This window comes from Pygoscelis adeliae, unplaced genomic scaffold, assembly GCF_000699105.1.
Source record: "Pygoscelis adeliae isolate BGI_AS28 unplaced genomic scaffold, ASM69910v1 Scaffold304, whole genome shotgun sequence".
NCBI lineage: Eukaryota > Metazoa > Chordata > Aves > Sphenisciformes > Spheniscidae > Pygoscelis > Pygoscelis adeliae.
In genome coordinates this window covers 879551-892517 of record NW_008824558.1, presented here as the reverse complement: position 1 = coordinate 892517, position 12967 = coordinate 879551, and the positions used below count along the sequence as shown (strand labels likewise).

The 12967-nt window shown below is 40.7% G+C and overlaps 1 protein-coding gene across 6 annotated transcripts in view; it reads right to left on the bottom strand.

Moving 5' to 3' along the window:
* RAF1 (Raf-1 proto-oncogene, serine/threonine kinase) overlaps positions 1 to 11710 on the bottom strand; it is an 81385-nt gene extending 69675 nt beyond the window's left edge. For 5 of the 6 annotated variants that reach the window (XM_009321985.1, XM_009321991.1, XM_009321989.1 and 2 more), the window contains exon 1: positions 11569 to 11710. The gene's annotated coding sequence lies outside the window, so the exon portion shown is untranslated. The remainder of the gene's footprint in view (positions 1 to 11568) is intronic. The other variant, XM_009321992.1, reaches the window with a different exon arrangement.
* Between the last annotated feature and the right edge of the window lie 1257 nt (positions 11711 to 12967).

Genomic DNA, 12967 nt, shown 5'->3' with positions numbered 1-12967 from the left:
GAGGAAGGCAAAATAGCCAGTTAGGCCGCACATCCACTAGTTTTTAAACTAACTGCAGGGATTGTGTGAATTCCCAAGTTCTGGTTGCTCGAGTCAGTGTTGCCGCATAGGCTTCAAGACCTGCATACTTACAAAGTATTTCTAAACAGTATTTATTTAATGTATGAGTTGAATACATTCAAACGGGACACAAAACTGTCATAAGGGTCTCATGTACCTTGGGGAAACAAAGAATTAGAGCTGTCTACAGCCCATGTGTAAAATTAGTTATGGTATTTAAATGCTTTTCACGACTAACGTAGTACCAATTTATCATACATTAAATGCTTAGCTCTCTCAGGATAGTAACCATATATTTTTGTACTTAGTGAGCAATATATGATATACTGTTCAAAGTAAAACCATATCCACAATTTGAAACCCTTGCTCATGACAAAACAAGATTTATAAATGTATAGCCAACTTTAATATATAATCTGAAGAAGACCAGAGCTGCTTCTGCACCTTGAAAACATTATCTTTGATTAAATAGTGATTGCAATCTTCCCTCAGATAAATATATATATATGTGTGTGTATTTATGCATATAATTTCAAAATCAAAGCCTTGTACTTACTGCATCTTCTTCTGCATGTCATCTGATGGCATTGGGAACAGATCCCAACATCCCAGAATGCAGCTTGGCAGGTATTAGTCTCCTGCTTATAATGGGCTCTCTAATTGCAATGCATTTTTTTCCCTTTTGAACTAGCTAACTAACCTGTAATTTTTCTTGGTATCTGCCCAAAGGTAAATGAAGTATCTGATACACCCAAGGAATTCCTCATCTGCTACAGGTGACTTCAGATTGGGAGTTGCCATCACCAAATAAGAATGAATCTACATGTAACCAGGTTTCAATAATATCCTCAGGCAAGACAGATCGCTCATGCTTCCATTTTTATACTGTTTATTAGTTCTTATAAGAAGAACAGTGAAGCCTGCATGCAAGTCTCCTCCCCCGAGCTCCAAACACAAGATTGAAGCTGAGAGAGATTCTGATCATTGAGCAAGTATTGACTTGATTTAATAAGGCAAGAAGAACCTCAACGAGCAATTGCAATTGCTGCTGCTACCCACTAGCTTCAGGTGCTTAGCAATTCAGCAGATCAGCAATGAGTACACTTAAGCTTGACCCACTTCTTCCCCATTTTGCAAAATCAGGGTTATTCTTGTTACTTTGCATTTAGCACTTTGCACTTAGGCAAATGCATTATAATAAAGTATCTTCCACTGTCACAATTTGAAATTATTCTGCTATTAATATGTCTAGCTGTTAAAAGTCAACGCATATGTAGAAGCGGGGAGGAGGCTGCAATATTAAATGCAAATTAGCATGCAGTGATAATGGGTCTATGGCAGCAAAAAAAAAAAAGTGGGGGGGCTTGAACTAAAATACTAACTCTTCCCATTTCTTCATTTTGAGAAACACTGAATTTGTCCTGCCTTCTGTTCCGTCAGCTGTTCCTGTAGCCTCTTCTTCCTGCTGGCATCCTGAGCGGCAGATAAAAGACTTACTGTCCTTACCAGCTGTCTCTTTTCTCCAGATTAAGATAGTGGTTGCTGGGTGGCCTGCTTGTCTGTCAGTGGGCAAAAGTCTGCCCTCTCACTTAAAGGGTAAACACACAGCTTCTCAAAGAATGGAACCACTGTGACCAGTATAGTACTTTTCCTTCAGCTGTTTCTTCTGTTGAAGATCTGTGTTCTGCAGTGCAGCAACTTCATGGACTTCTCCTTTCTGCAAGAGCATAGAGGGGAGGCAAAGAGGTTGCCATCTTTCTTTCTTTTTTTTATTATCATGGCCATTCTTTCATTGTGGCCTCTGCCTTGTTCCACATGTGGGAAACGACTTTCTTAGTAGTAGAAAGTAGATTTCCCAAGAATCCCGAGAATAGTATAGGATAAAGACAAACCAGGCTTTTCACTCAATATACGTGAGCTTTGGGTAGAAAGAAAGTCAATTCTCTTGTGGGGAGATGAAATGTTTCCCTAAAATGTTACCCATCTGGTCTACTGGGCAAGATAATATTGCACTAGAGACACACAGCCTTCCCCCAGTAAACCATTTCCTTTTATTTGTAGTCAGTCATTAGACAGGCCCTGTGTATGCCATGGTATAGCATTGTTCTGCTTCTGGACAATCCTTTTTTTGTACTACTAGCAAGTCTCCACTTACCACTGCAGGTGTAGCCATGCAGATTCAAATTAAAAATAACACACTGCATGTAAGCCAAATGCAAAATCCTGTAGTGAAGAAACTAGATTCAGCAATCACGTGCACAATCTAGACAGTGCAGAATGAATGTTGCAAAACATGCTAAGACAATGTCTGCCAATATCATTGCCTTTCTCTGAAGCACAAAGCCATCTCAGCACACAGATAAACTTAATGAAATTTTTCTTTTATATTTCTGGTAAAACATTCACCTTCCTAACGATGGTTCTCATCAAGACATCAATGACTTTTACTTCTATTTTGAAGTACTTCCCCCCCCCCAAAAAAAAAAAAGTCTGAGCTAGACACTTACCAGAAAAATAATCAATCCCAAGTACTTGAAGTCTGGCTTTTGGAAGGCACAGAAAGTACAGGATTTATAATAGAAAGTCTGGGATAGCCTTTACTCTAGATAGCAACACTGCTTTCTCTGCCTGAAGTTTCAAGCTTCTGTATCTGAAACTGTTTCATGTCATTTAGTTCTCCTAACTACAAGGTTTGTTTCAAATCTGCTACAGATTTCCTAACAAAAAAGGTTGAATAATTTTCCATATGAAAGTTGGGGAAGATACTTGGTTTTAGCCAGCTTTTTTAGGTACCAGTGAATTGGTAGACAAACAGATTAAATTCTAGTTTCCTAGTAAAAATAGTAAAATTATTCCCATGATGAGAAGTAAAGTAACTCAAGTAAAAGTGAGAAAAAATAAGCTGGTGGTTGGGAAGACTTAATTTCAGTTCAGCTTAAGAAAATATTGTCCTGGTATCCATGAATTCGTGTTTTTAGTTCAAGCAATTTTTCTCCATTTCAGTTCACACTTGGATTATAAATGATAACACCACGTGTGAACAATGGGAAGCAGGCTGTGGTTCAGCAACAGTCCCTGACATAACATGCCAGGCTTGGAAGAGCTTTCAACACTAGTTGTTCCTCTGCTTAGGAACAGCTTACATCCTGCATTGTCCACCTGCAGGTTCCCCGTTTTTAGAAAGAGAAAAGGACATTGTAAATCTTGTGGATATTATAAAGCAGAATCCTCTGTTTCAGATAGCTTGTTGGCAAGGATCTCTGTGAGATGATTCTTTATGCGTATGGTGCTGCTTTGATCGGCATGTGGATACAGTGGGAAAGTTTAGAAGATTGTAGGTATGTGTGTAGACATTTTACAAAAGCAAAAACAACCTACAGGTGCAGCTAAAAATATCTCTGCATCAAATTCAGTCAACTAGTTAAAAATGCTAGTAAAGTCCCAGTGTCAGAGGGTGTGAATCTGTCATCATTTAGCAAAAATATTTATTCTGTTTTTTCCTTTAATACAATTACTTTAAACTAATCACTGTTTCAAGATGGAGATTTGGGGCTTGGCTTCTATACTGTGGTTCAGCTTTTAGATTTTTTTCTCCAGACTTCTGTGTATACAGTTTTATTTGTATGCAAACAATATTTGTGCAGGTGTCTACCTGGTGTTTGGGGCATGCAAAACCAGGGCTTGCCAAAACTTTGATTTTTTTTTCCTTTTCCTAACCAAACAATCATTTGACATACCAGAGTGTTTGGGCACCAGAGGGATGTGTTCTTCCATTTCAATAAAAATCCACATTCTTTATGGAACTACTTAAGCTTTCTTCTTGTACTGCAAATGAATAAGGGTGCAAGATAGAGTAGAATAAAACCTTGTGACAGAATTCTGGAATCTTTCTCTGCTGCCTCCAAAGTAAGAAGGTTTCTGTCTTAACCCCCTGTCACTTACTGTTACCCGATACATTCCAGGGTAACAAAAGCTGATTCTCACCAAATTTGAGGCAGGGGAAAAGAGTGATCCCTGGTTGGAAATATTCAAAGGAGGGAACAAGCTAAGGATCCTCAGACATGAGGTTCTTTAAGCAGGGACTTCTGTACACCTTCTGGAATCAAAACAAGCAAGTATTAAATTTGAGTATCAAACTGAATCTCCTTGTATTCAATTGATTGTAAAAGTTAATATAATTCTGAGTATCAAAGCGAACAGGTATTCAATTAAACTTCCAGTGCAGTATGATTAAAAATGAAATGAAACGAAACACATCTTTTGTGGGAGAACTGTGTAAATATAATAGGGTTTTGTGCAAGGATCACTTCAGTGGCAAAGGGAACACAGCTCATTTTCTTGTAAAGGCTGGTCCATCCTTTGGCTTTGCATGCAGCTGCTGCTCTTGTGATAGGTATGGCACCACTACCCTCATTTGGCTTTCCCAGTAGGAGTGATATAGCATCTTTGTGCTTAAGAGGAAAAGTACAGTCAATATTCTCATGTTCTCCCACCTAGAGATAGGTACTGGAAGGAGCACAGAGCACCCCAGCACACAGCACAATCCATACTATAGGAACATGCAAAGACCAGAAAAAAGATAGCATTCGGGCTTCAAAAATGAAGTAGGTAGCAACCACATCAGCTACAACAACAGAATCCAGACCAGCTAGCAGATGAGGGAGTGCTGACTTAATCGTGGTATGCAGAGTAGATAGCCAACAATATTAATCTAACATACTATGAATGCCCAGAATACTCATCCCAATCTTTTTGCTTCAGATTCTGAAGAAGTATGGGATATCTGCCAATGAAATGAAATACAGTATATCTTTGGAGCTTAGAGGGAAAAAGTACTGTAACCTAACATTCTGGAAAAAAAATCTTACTACATTTCCATTTTGTTATTCTTTCTCCTACAGCCTGATTAATGGTAATCTATTAACGATTTGGATTCAACTGAATTGAAGTTGGGAATATAACTTGTCATTACTATTAACTCGTAAACTCTTCCTTCAAAGCAGATGACAAACAATATGTGCTTCATTGTCAAACACAAGCATGTATCACTGCCAAGAAAGAGGACACTGGGCAAAGTGGTTCTGATGGCTATTGTTTGGCATAGGTCTATGTTTGTAAAAAAAATGCACTTCCAGTCATTTGGGTGTGGGGCTTTTTATGGAACAATCTTGATTAGCTTGCTTTCCTAAGGAGAGGAAGCTTATGTAATGGTTCAGTCTATCTCTTGCTCCAAATTTCAAACATATTTGACACATGAGCCAAGGTCTCAAAACTAATTAGATTTCTAAAGTTTCTTGGAAGTCAGCAACTGAAGACAGAAAAAGGAATCAAGTTCATTCCCCAGCTGAAGGAAAGAAAGAACTCAGAAACCAACCATTGTACATTGTACTGTTTACTATAGCAGGCTGGCCAGTCACCATTTACCTAAAGCTGAATTAGCCACAGTATGTGAGGTTTTTGCCCTGTGGGGGTGACACTGAAATGAGAAACACAGTTAAGATATCCTTACTTATTATAGTGGGGCGCAAAGGTGCTTTATGGATGAGACCATATAAATCTGTAGTGAAGCTGCTTTAGTTTTGCTGCTCATAGAGCAATGTTTCATTTTTTTCTTGAAATGTACCCTAACATTCAAAACACAATAAGCATAGTCTTGTTCTTAAAGAAGCATGGAACAATACTCAACAAATTGTACCATAGCTGAGGCACCAAATAATTAAAATACTGAGTAGAAGTATACACAACATTTTGGTCCTTGGCTAGAGGACCATCGTTTATTTCACGTATGAATGGGCAAGGGTGAGTAATAACTTTTAATCTGTCTCTCTCAGATCATTTTGATTTACCCAGGTTGCCAGAGAATGAGAATCTGAATGTAGCTGTTGAAGTGGCAGCGTGTTGACTCAGATTTTTCTGAGGAATCAAAGCAATGCAGTGATATAACTGTGCAGGAAACTTTGTCCAAAATCATAAAATGCTTAACTTTTTGTCCTTATAGCATGGCCCTATCTATGTCATTCCTTTTTCATTTGTTGTTCTCAGCCTGGATTCCTTAGATAACTTTGCTAGAGACTTGAGTTTTATTGTAGATATGGAAAACTGCCTAGAAGATTTGCTCCTTGGTTGTTCTGGCTGCTTTCCAGCCTCAGTAATACTCAAGATGCAACACATTCAACTTGCTCCAGCAATCATTCTTTAAAATAAGGCAAAAAATAAAGGACACCATACAAAATTAACTCTTCTGCTACCTTAGTTAATGACTTCAGAAACCAGTAAAAATGAGTTGTGACCCAGATCTTCAGAGGGCTAGTTCTAACTCCGCTATGCTGGTTATGTAAGCCTAAAATAAAGCAACAGGTAAAGGTGGCAAGGTTAGTATAGAGGTCAGTAAACACGGCTCAACACTGCAGATCTTGAATTACTAATGTTTCTATGACCACCCAATAACCAAAGAGTTTTGGTAGGACGCTGCAGTCTGAACACATTTAAATTGTTCTCAGTGCCAGTCTGGCTAGCGCCTGCTGCTGACAATAGTGAAAATGCATGCAGACACACGTGGGTTATATTAGACAACTCTGTTAACAAAGACTTAGCTGACTTCTGTGAAACATTTATGGCTACATACAACCAAAAGAAAAAGTACAGAATAATAGATGGAGTTACATGAAGCATATAAAGACAGTAAGCTAGATTTTAAAGCTGTCTGAGAACATGACACACAATATACACTATACCAAGTGGTATAGATAACCATGCCCACTTGACGTTCCGAAACATAAAATCCTGATTTCTGTTGCTTAGTAGTTTGCCAACAGATTATTTGGACTGTAAATTTTCATGCTGGGTCTCTGCCCTAAGGTGATATTGTGTGTGCGTGTGTGTGTGTGTGTGTGTGTCCCCATATGGATAAACAGCAACAATCAATTGCTCAAGAAGGAAAAACAGTAAACTTTACTCTGTTAAGCACTTTCTTACTCTTTCTTTGAAGCTGTACTGTGCCCAGCCTTTGAAGCAAGTGCTTCAAATTTGGTTAGTTGCTTTGGTTAAGGGATGTATCTATTGACATCTTGTAGGCTGATGAAGTTCCCCTTGCTGGACATCCGCCAGTTTTATTTACAAGGCTGAATCACTTGTTCATTTACAGTCCCTAGCAAACAGAAATAATTAACAGTATGGGCTTCTACATGAGCTGCAGGGGGCCAAGACTGCACCCATTATCCTTTCTCACGGTGGAGAGAGTTTAAATGTTGAAGCCCTGAAACTTAAAACATCTGCGTCAAACCTCTCAAGAAACTTTTGCATGTTCGCCAGAGCATACCCCATGATCACTGTTTGTGCTTTCAGGGACATGCAATAAAGGCAGAACACAATGCCCAGACTTTTAACACATTTACTCTTTACTTAGAAGGTACATCAGAAAGAAGATAAGATGAAGAACAAAGATAAATGGTATTCCTACCACTTGGTTTCCTCACTACATTGAAACAGATCTGGGGCTGTGCTAAGTGTCTTTCAGGTTTCTACAATTCTTTTTTGCTGATCTTGACCCTCCTTCAGAACTTTATCTTTCTGCCACTCCTAAACATCGGTCTAGAATCATAGAATCATAGAATAGTTTGGGTTGGAAGGGACCTCTAAAGGTCATCTAGTCCAACCCCCCCTGCCGTGGGCAGGGACATCTTCAACTAGATCAGGTCGCTCAGAGCCCCGTCCAACCTGGCCTGGAATGTTTCCAGGGATGGGGCATCCACCACCTCTCTGGGCAACCTGGGCCAGTGTTTCACCACCCTCAGCGTAAAACATTTCTTCCTTATATCTAGTCCATATCTACCCCCCTTTAGTTTAAAGCCATTCCCCCTTGTCCTGTCACAACAGGCCCTGCTAAAAGGTTTGCCCCCATCTTTTTTATAAGCCCCCTTTAAGTACTGACAGGCTGCAATAAGGTCTCCCTGAAGCCTTCTCTTCTCTAGGCTGAACAACCCCAACTCTCTCAGCCTTTCTTCATAGCAGAGGTGCTCCATCCCCCTGATCATTTTCGTGGCCCTCTTCTGGACCCGCTCCCACAGGTCCGTGTCTTTCTTATGCTGAGGGCTCCAGAGCTGGATGCAGTACTCCAGGTGGGGTCTCATCAGAGCGGAGTAGAGGGGCAGAATCCCCTCCCTCAACCTGCTGGCCACGCTTCTTTTGATGCAGCCCAGGATACGATTGGCTTTCTGGGCTGCGAGCGCACATTGCCATCTCATGTCCAGCTTTTCATCCACCAGTACCCCCAAGTCCTTCTCGGCAGGGCTGCTCTCAATCCCTTCATCTCCCAGCCTGTATTGATACTGGGGGTTGCCCCGACCCAGGTGCAGGACCTTGCACGTGGCCTTGTTGGACCTCATGAGGTTCACACAGGCCCACTTCTCCAGCTTGTCCAGGTCCCTCTGGATGGCATCCCGTCCCTCTGGCGTGTCGACCGCACCACTCAGCTTGGTGTCATCTGCAAACTTGCTGAGGGTGCGCTTGATCCCACTGTCTATGTCATCGATGAAGATATTAAACAGTACCGGTCCCAGTACGGACCCCTGCGGGACACCACTCGTCATGAGTCTCCATCTGGACATTGAGCCGTTGACCACTACCCTCTGGATGCAACCATCTAACCAATTCCTCACCCACCAGACAGTCCACCCATCAAATCCATACCTCTCCAGTTGAGAGAGAAGGATGTTGTGGGAGACCGTGTCAAAGGACTTACAGAGGTCCAGACGGATTTCATCTGTAGCCCTTCCCATGTCCACGGATGTAGTCACTCCATCATAGAAGGCCACTAGGTTGGTCAGGCAGGACTTGCCCTTGGTGAAGCCATGTTGGCTGTCTCGAATCACCTCCCTGTCCTCCATGTGCCTTAGCATAGCTTCCGGGGGGATCTGTTCCATGGTCTTCCCAGTTTGATGTTTATTTTGACATCATCCAGTTACACTGGATCTTTCTGGTACAAAAGCCTGCTTCTCTCTTCCTCTATGCTACTCATAGCTTCCTGTGAGCTCCAGCGAGTCTGTTTAGGTTCCCTCACCACTAGTGGAAACTGTGTGTCCTTGAGCAACTTACTTAGCCTCTGCCTCAGTTCCCCATTTTGGAAAAGAGGAATTGGTATTTCATGTCCCCTACCTTTTGTCTTGACCTATGTTTCAGTTATAATAAAAGGTAGGGTAGGGTTTCATACAACACATGTAATAACTTATTTTTACTGAGCAGTGAGAGGAAGGATTTCACAAGAACATGGACAGACAGAGGGAGAGAACCTGGACACAAACAAGACTGAGGGCATTAAGAGAAGTTACGATTCTGAGGCAGCTGAAGAACTTAAGAGTCAGGCAGAAACTCCAGACCTTCCTGTGTGCTGAATGTCCTGGCTGACATAGGCTTTGATAAAGGAGGATATTATTGCTTTTCTTGCAACTTCTGACCTGCTGCCAGATATTGTCCGACTGTGGACAGTCATCAAAAAGCTTGGGATTTTTTTTCTTCTATCAGAGGATATGAATGACTGTTATTTCCTTAAAATGAATTCCAAATAAATAGCTGAAATGTATTAAACCTCAGACTGGCTAGGAAAAAAATGTAAAACCTAAATCTTCAGGGCGTGAGTTTGACAGTTTTCTGTTCTAATGAGAAATTTAGCCTATGCACTCATCTTTATTAAATAGAGGCTTCAAAGGATTTGTTCTACAGCTGAAACAATAGTTAGATGAGGTATCACAGGAGCCCAGCAGGGCTGAACAGCAAGAAGGTGAACCTCTGCTATACAGGTACAGTGCCTGGCTCAATGGAGTTTGGATCCTGCTTTAGCCTTCTGGCTATTTCATAACGGCTGTGAGTCCTCACACAAACTCTGCCTTCAGTTAAGCTACATCAGACTCACCGACTTGGTGAGTTGCGTAGGACAATAGAGCAATGTGTTTAGTTCCTTTGTACTCTCAGAATCTCACTGTAAGGTGCACTTAATCAGCTATTAAGTTGCAAACCTGATGTGCTGCAAAACTATAAAGGAATCTGCCATGTTCATATACATAAGTAATGGGCATTTTGCATATTTATTTTTAGGTGGTTTTTGTTTAGAACACACGCAGCCTGAGACATGGTGAAACAGTTTCAAATGCCTGCCTGGTGGTTCCATTAGCTTTTCCTCTGCTGTAAATGAAAATATATAGGTCCAAATTTCTTCTACAAAGTTAATGAGGGAAAGGAAGAAATGTAAATTAGCAGTACAGTTTTTAAAATATTTGGATTCTGTCTTTTAAATTGTTATAATGTTATTATAACATTTCATTTTAGCTATACTATTAAAAAACAATTAACTTGCATAAAATGCTGCATGTGAAGTACTTTCAAGGTCACGCAGTTGGGACAACAGAGGTTTTGTCTTAGAGTATTAGAAGGAACCCCAACAAAAATACCCACACAGTTTTAAACATCCACTTAATACTGGCAGAAGATCACTTCTAAGTTTCTTTAGAAAGCACGGTGTGAGCTACTTAAGATCAAGAACCAAAGCAACTCTAAAAATTGCGTAACACACAAGGCCAAGGAAGGCAGGTTGAGTCCTATTGCTTCATCCGCTGCAATAGACTCGGTTGCAGCAATGCATTAAGAAACTGAAGAAAGAGGTAAGACAAGACATTGCAATATCTCAGCAACATGAAACAGGGCTGGTTCAGGTACACAGAGCTGAACTTTCCGTTTAGTATGAAGGAGCAGAACTTCACAGCTCTCACGAACGCTAATGAGTCCCATGACTAAAACTGTGGCATACTTGGAAAATGCAATCCACAATACATATAATCTCAATCATCATTTGGAAACTTCTGACCTATATGCAAACTTCCAAGGAGCTACCATTGCAGATACACTATCACTGCAATTACGGGTAGCCATGGAGCTCTAGTATTGTGTATATATAATACATTGTTATGCAAACACACACCTACTTTTAAACCTCAGTTTCACAGTCATCGTGGTTTTAATTTCAAAGCATCAAAAAGGAGGCAGAAATAAAGTCTCCTGCAAATAGACCTCGATTAAATCTAGAAAGAATTTTTACAAACAATTCAAACACAGGCAGTCTGAAACGCTAAAATGGAACCGTGCTGGTCAGGGAAGGACGGTCACAACAAATGTTGCTCTTAAAAATGCAAGTTTGTACTTGGTAAAATGTAATTCTTGTGCTGGTTTAATATTTAAATAGATTTCAAAGACTATTAGATTTTTCCTCGGAAAATGGGGACGTTCCCACCAAATTCTTTATATGAGATTCATAAAATGCCCCTTAGAAATAGCACTTTCTATCTGATCTCAGACTAGTTAATTTAACCTTGTGAAGCAGGTCCAGCAAGTATTTAATCCTGACCCTTTAGCCTGGATTCACAGATTCACTAATCTTCCAGATGTCACTGTACAATTAAAAGCACTGCAAAAGCTGTGAAAATAATATTCCCCCCCCTCCTGCTCCCCCCCGAGACTCACCAGAGCCTGAAACTTCTTCCCACACCCAGCTAGCCTGCTGGCACCATCAGTAGCGTTTTTGATCCAAAGGAGAAATCCAAAGGCTGAGACGGGACCCCGGCTGGGAGGATGTGTGCAAACAGAAACCGAGTGCACCTGGGGTTAACAGTTCTTAGGGAGAGCAAAGGCAAGAAGCTGAGACAGCCAGAATGATTTGCCTTTCCAAAAGGCTCTAATGCATTCTTTGCGTTAGCAGAAATACCTGGACCCACAGGCTGAACTCTAGAGTGTCACATGGGTGACAGAGCTAAAAAAGGCAAACCCATAGGCTTAATTTAAATTCCCCCAATGTTAGTGTTTTCCCCTGAGACTGCTTATGTGCCTCTTCCGAACTTTTCTACAATTTTCCTGGAATTTTAATATCCCGCTCTCTTTGGTTTCGTACTTTTTCACTCTTTTATTTTTAGATTCAGTATTTCACAGTGGTCTGTAGAGTCTGCTTGACGCCAGCAAATGTAACTGGATCCCAAGTCCCTGCAAGCCAGGAATTGCAGCCATGATCAGCATGCTGCCGAGAGCACAAACCTTGGCACTGGTCAAAACCAAATAGTCTGAATCCTCTATTTATCTTATGGCAGGGCTTGGGAAAGGAGGCAAGAAGAGTTCATCAAAATGTAAAGAATAGCTGGGAAAGGTTAGGGGTAAGTAAATAGAAATCAAAGATGCAAATAGGTCTGTTCTGCAACAGATTTGTGTGACCAGACTTTCAAAAGCAAGAACAGGGATTTAGAAAAAAACAGAGATATTTCATTCTTTAGTAACCTAGTAACAGGACAGGCATGCACAAAGCAGATTGCCTTTAAAAAAAGGCTTGTGTGAGCAAGGTTGACTTTAGTGGAATAAATAAGAATAGGCTGCTTGGCAGCAGGTCACTGCTGACAATAATCTCACAAGTCAGATTTTCCAAGTTATGCTGCCTCGTTTGATACACACATTAACTGCAACTACCAGTTCTGTTTAGGATTATGGGCCACCATCTTCCACCCAGCCTTTGGTGAGTAGGTGCCAGGTTTTTACCTTACTCTATCACGGTATGCGGCTTGGGAAAGGAGGCAAGAAGAGTTCATCAAAATGTAAAGAATAGCTGGGAAAGGTTAGGGGTAAGTAAATAGAAATCAAAGATGCAAATAGGTCTGTTCTGCAACAGATTTGTGTGACCAGACTTTCAAAAGCAAGAACAGGGATTTAGAAAAAAACAGAGATATTTCATTCTTTAGTAACCTAGTAACAGGACAGGCATGCACAAAGCAGATTGCCTTTAAAAAAAGGCTTGTGTGAGCAAGGTTGACTTTAGTGGAATAAATAAGAATAGGCTGCTTGGCAGCAGGTCACTGCTGACAATAATCTCCCAAGTCAGATT